The sequence below is a fragment of the Myotis brandtii genome, unplaced genomic scaffold (genome assembly GCF_000412655.1).
Source record: "Myotis brandtii unplaced genomic scaffold, ASM41265v1 scaffold1370, whole genome shotgun sequence".
NCBI lineage: Eukaryota > Metazoa > Chordata > Mammalia > Chiroptera > Vespertilionidae > Myotis > Myotis brandtii.
In genome coordinates, this window is record NW_005354875.1 from 167,865 (window position 1) to 174,185 (window position 6,321).

The 6,321-nt window shown below is 38.5% G+C and overlaps 1 pseudogene; it reads right to left on the reverse strand.

Moving 5' to 3' along the window:
• Nucleotides 1–476: 476 nt before the first annotated feature.
• Nucleotides 477–1,449, reverse strand: LOC102248386 (annotated as a pseudogene).
• Nucleotides 1,450–6,321: the final 4,872 nt, after the last annotated feature.

Genomic DNA, 6,321 nt, shown 5'->3' on the forward strand with positions numbered 1-6,321 from the left:
TAGTACAGAGCTGTCATGTACCTGGCATCGGTTTCACCAGTTACTAACATCCTACAGTGGTATGGTGTATTTGTTACATTTAATAAACCAATATTAATACATTACCACTAACTGAAGTCTGTATTTGCATTTCAATTGCAATTACATAAACAGTCAAAACAAAACTAGAAACCTACAAATTTTGCTAGAAACCTACAAATTCAAATATATGCTGAAAATACATTAGAGTAATTGTCCATGCAGCTATGAGATAGGAAGTAAGAAATGTGACTAAAAGGGAATAAACAAATAAATGAAATAAGAGTTTTCAGGAGCAGATAGCTGGTTACAAACTGAAAAGTAAAATGAACTAACTCAGGTATATAAAAAAAGGAAGAGGTTGAAGTGAGAATGACTTTAGGGTAAAGGACTGTCATACTCATTTAGCTGTTAAGTCCCACAGGAAAAGGGAATGAAATTTAGGTTGTGAATTATTAGCATCTTAGTGGGAGTGTCCATTTCCCCCATCTTCACCCCCACCCCATACTGCATTATCTTTAATTAAGTACAAAGACTCTTCTAATCATGTCACGTCAGCTCATTTCACCAACTGTTTGGCCGCCAGTCTCTTGTCTCTCTCTTCAGCAATGGTGAGGCGAATACCCTTTCCACGGGGAAGGGAAATCCATGGTTTGTTGCCTTTGCCGATAACAAAAATGTTGGAGAGCTGGGTGGCAAAGCTATTGCCAGTGGCATCTTTGGCATGAACTATGTCAAAAGAATCAGGGTGTTTCTCTCTGTTGGTGATCACACCAATTCTTCCCAGGTTGCCACCTCCGGTGATCATACACAGGTTACCGGTGTCAAACTTGATGAAATCGGTAATTTTCCCAGATTCCAAATCAATCTGAGTGGTGTTGTTCACCTTGGTGAGGGGATCAGGGTAGCAGATGGTACAAGCATCATGGGTCACCAGATGAGGGATTCCCTTTGTGCCCACAAAGATCTTCCTCACTTTGGACAGCTTGTATTTGACCTCCTCAGGTGTTATATGATGAACAGCAAAGCGACCCTTGGTGTCATAGACCAGACGGAAATTCTCTCCTGTCTTATCAATGCTGATGACATCCATAAAACCAGCAGGGTAGGTTACATCGGTTCAGACCTTGCCATCGATCTTAATGAACCACTGCATGCAGATCTTCTTTACTTCATCTCCTGTCAGGGCACACTGAAGTCTGTTTCTTAGGAAAATGATGAGAGGGAGACATTCTCTCAGCTTGTGGGGACGGTAGATGGACGAGGAGCAAATACCCCGGTCAGTTTATCCAGCATCCAATGCTTTGGAGCTGCTACACGCTTCAGATGCTTCTTGGGACCGTGAGTCATGGCTGTGCTAGGCAAGGAAAGAGGACTCTCTTCTTGCTAGTAAAAACGAAATGAAGTTTAAGAAAAAAAAGTAGTCACCCGCCGTGCCTCGGTCTCCGACGCAATGGTGTCTCACGCAATGGTGTCTGACACCCTGACCCCACGCCCTCTTGCGCTCGTACCAAAGCCATGGTTCTTAAAACAGCCTGGTACTAGCACAAGAACAGACATACAGCTCAATGGAACAGAACAGAGAACTCAGACATTGACCCAAGCCATTATGGTCAATTAATAATTGACAAAGGAAGCAAGAACACACAATGGAGTCAAGACAGGCTCTTCAATAAGTGGTGTTAGGAAAATTGGTCAGATACATACAAAAAAAAATGAAACTAGACCACCAACTTACACCATACACAAAAATAAACTCAAAATGGTTAAAGGACTTAAACATAAGATGGGAAACGATAAAAATCATAGAAGAAGCCATAAGCAGCAAAATATCAGACATATCTCATAGCAATATGTTTACCGATACATCTCCTAGGATAATGGAATCTAAGGAGAAAATAAACAAATGGGACTACATAAAAATAAAAAGCTCTGCACAGCAAAAGAAACCATCAACAAAACAACAAGAGAGCCCACTTCATGGGAGAGCATAACTGCCAATATTACATCTGATAGGGGTTTAATTTCCAAAATTTATAGGGAACTCATACAACTTAACAAAAGGACGATCAACAATCCAATTAAAAAAATGGGTAAAGGACTTAAATAGACACTTCTAGAAAGCAGACATACAGAAGGCAAAGAGGCACATCAAAAAATACTCAAAGTCACTAATCATTCAACAGATGCAAACTAAAATGACAATGAGATACCATCTTTCACCTGTCAGAATGGCAATCATCAACAAATCAACAAAGGACAAGTGCTGGCGAGGATGTGGAGACAAATGAACCCTTGTGCACTGCTGGTGGGAATGCTAACTGCTAAAGCCTCTGTGGAAATCAGTATGGCATTTCCTCAAAAAATTAAAAATGGAACTTCCATTTGACCAAGTAATCCCACTTCTAGGAATGTATCTCAAGAAACCAGAAACACTAATCAGAAAGCATATATGCACTCCTATGTTCATAGTAGCACAATTTACAATAGCTAAGATTTAGAAACAGCCTAAGTGCCCATCAGCAGATGAGTGGATTAAAAACTGTGGCACATCTAAACAATGGAATACTATGCTTCTGTAAAAAAGAAATAACTCTTACCATTTGCAACAACATGAATGGACCTGGAAAGCATTATGCTAAATACAATAAGCCAGTCAGAGAAAGATAAGTATCACATGATCACACTCATTTGTGGAATATAATGAACAACATAAACTGATGAACGAAAATTGATCCAGAGACTTAGAAGCATCTAAGAGCCTGTTAACCCACAGAGGGAAGTATGGGGAGGGCGGGCAGGGCTTGGGGGGGGGGGTAAAAGAGCAACCAAAGAACTTGTATACATATAAGCATAACCAATGGACACAGACAATAGGGCGGTGAAGGCCTGGGCTAGTGGGCAGGGGAGGGCTGAGGGAAGATAATGGGGGAAAGGAGGGCAAATGTAATACTTTCAACAATAAAGAATTAAAAATAAATAAATAAAATAAAACAAAAATTTTTTAAATCACATAAACAAACAAAAAATATTTCCTTGTCACCAATTTTCTAATTATGTCTCTTCCAAGTTCCTGACCACCCAAGCCAAACTATTTGTCACAGCCTATAGTGTTGTAGCTGTCCACTTTCTGGTGGTGCCTGTATATCATTCAGAATCATTTGTAAACTAATTTCAAGTTTTCCTATGTCAAATAATCTTTGGGAGATCTCAAGGAAGCCATAGCTGCAAACTAGAAGAGAGAAGGTAATATTGTAGCAGTCAAAGCACAGGCATTTAGGCCACTTTTTCATATCACATATGTGTTCTTTTTTGTCTTCATATGGCTGATCTTGTACATATCACTTCCATTTGGTGATGGAGTTCTGTTGAGTACATTCAACTTTATGATTTGGTGATCAGACAACATCCAGTTCATGATTCACTAACCCAGCTCACAATGCATGGCAACTTGGTGGATCTTGGCTAACCACTCAATCACTACTAAGGCCCAGTATTAAGCACAAAGCTATTTCTCAAATGGAAAATAATTTTCTACAGAGGAAGACAGGTTTTTATTCCAAAATCTTATGTGTCTGTACTTAGATTCACCAATAGAGACTTGCCAAAATCTTCAAACATCATCCCTATTGTCTATTGACTATTCACACACCATTAGATTTGCTAGATCATATGGCCCAAGTGCCAGATAAGCTTTCACAGCAGCCTGGATCTACTATAGAGCCTTTTCTTTTTCTAGAACTCACTCAAAAGTAACAGTGGATCACTTGGTAAATGAGCCAGAGTAAAACTCAAATGAGAAATATGTTGCCTCCAAAATCCAAACATGCCAACTAGGCATCATTCCTCTCTTTTGGTTGTAAGAGGATTCTTAAACAACAATTTATCTTTCAACATAGAAGGGTTAAAATGGCATTTCTCACCCCAGTTAATCCCTGGAAATTTCATTGAAGTAACTATCCCTGAATTTTGTTGGATTTATTTCACATCCACTAACATGCTTTTTATTTTATTTTTTTTTCCTTAACCACTAAATCTAGATTAGCTGCTACTTTTTGTTCCCTAGGTCTGGTCAGCATAAAGTCACCAGTATAATGAACCAGTGTGATGCCTTGTGGAATAGAATAGCAATCAAATTCACTGCAAATGCAAATATAAAATAGGGCTGGAGAGTTGTACACTTCTGAGGTTGGATAGTAAGTTGTATTTCTGGCTTTGCCAGCTGAAATCAAACTCTTTCTGGTAGTCTATTCTAACAGATATGGAGAAAGTCTTTGCCAGATCAATAGCTGCACATGAGCTATAAAGGGATGTGTCAATTTGCTTAAACAGTCAAACCACATTTGCTACAGCAGCTGCAATTGGAGTCACCACTTGGTTAAGCTTATGATTATCTACTGTCATTCTCCAAGATCCATCTATTTTTGACACAGTCCAAAGAGGTGAGCTAAATGGATATGTGGAGGGACTCAGCACCACTAGATCTTTCAAGTTCTTGATGGTGAAACCAATTTCTGCAGTCCTTCCAAGAATGCAGTATTGTTTTAGGTTTACTATTTTTATAGGTAGAGGCAGGTTTTGTGGTTTCACTTGGCCTTTCCCACCACAATAGCCCACACTCCACAGATCAGGAAACCATCAACTGCTGAGCATGTACAGGGGTGGGCAAAAGTACATTCACACTTGTGAGTATGTGAAACACAGAGTTTATTCTTATATTATTATTTTTTAATTATTTTATTATTTATTACAAACAACTGTAAACCTATGTTTGCCAACCCTTGTACATCCTATTATGCATTAAAGACCTGGAAAAACAATACAGAATTGGTATGGGGACTCAGTTTAATAATAAATATCCCATATGCTTGATAATTCAATTTGTGCTGAAAATAAGCCACTTGAAGGATGACATTCTGGGTTTGCTTTTCAACAATCCCAGATATACAGTTTCAGAAAATAAGGGTTTATTTGAGGGCAGACATAGAAACTTTTAGGGCATTTATTCCATATGTGAGCTTGGAACTCAAATCCCTAAGCTTGTTCTTTTCCTTCCTGATTTTCTCCAGCTTATTTAGGAACAACCAGCCTATCTTATTTACTCATTAATTAGACAAAAAAAATGTTAAAATGTATCAGATACATGGTCATCCAGAACCTTAAAGTATTGGATTAGGAGTGTCCAAGATGATATTATGTGTATCTCCATTGCCACAACGTGCTATATCAGTGCTATCTTTACTACTGGAAAAATTGTCCTTAGTGCCTTTAAAAAGAATGAGATTAGATAACCAATTTCAGAAACCCAAGAACTAATTTACAAAACTCATCCATAAGGTTTTATTCTACTAGAACCACTCTCAGTACCAAAATTTGTATTAGTCATTAGTCAGGGTTCTCCAGAGAAACAGAATCAATAAGTGAGAGATAATTTTGAGGAAATAGATTCACAGACTTGTGGGACCTGGCAAATCTAAAGTCCCTAGGGAAAACCAGTGCACTGGAAATTCTGGCCAGAGTTGCTATTGCAGTTTTGAGTGCAAGGGCAGTCTAGAGCAGTGATGGAGAACCTATGACACGCGTGTCAGAGGTGACACGCGAACTCATTTTGGGTGACACGCATCGACAGAGACAAAAAATTGCATAATTCAAATATTTGTCTCTCGCAACGGCCAGAGTTGGGCATCACTCGAGTAATATTATTACTCACGTTAATCATGATCAATAATGCAATTCTAAAACCGGACGTAAACATGTACATCGGTGTTCCGTAGCAAAGATAAATAATGAAAACATCCAAGATACATTGTTCCAATATTGACATTAATATAAAAAGGTTAAGAATTGCACTATAAAGATATTAATCTTTACTCATGAAATTTTATTTTTACTTGAGTGACAAAATGCCCAATTCTGGAAACGGTCTCGTTATTGTCAACATGTGCCTGGGGTAAGCTTCCCCTGCGTTCGGGTGCATTCAGCAAACAGACGCACTTGATCGCCATGTTCGTTAGGAGACAGGAGTGGGAGGGTTAGAAGAAAAAGATATACAGTGCAACAGTGCTCGACGAGACATTCTGCGTGTCGGATAATTGATTACAGCACCATATATTTGTTGGTTATACATACTATCTTTGAATTGTTTTGCACCAGGAGTCAGTGCAACAACACTGCAAAAAGTTAATAGGTAAGAAACCTATCAACCTTTTATAAAAAACGCCGTGATTTATATTTATTTATTTTTGCAGCCTTGTGATGGAGAATCAAAAAAATAAAAAAGCAAGATTGAATGATAAAGGAAGT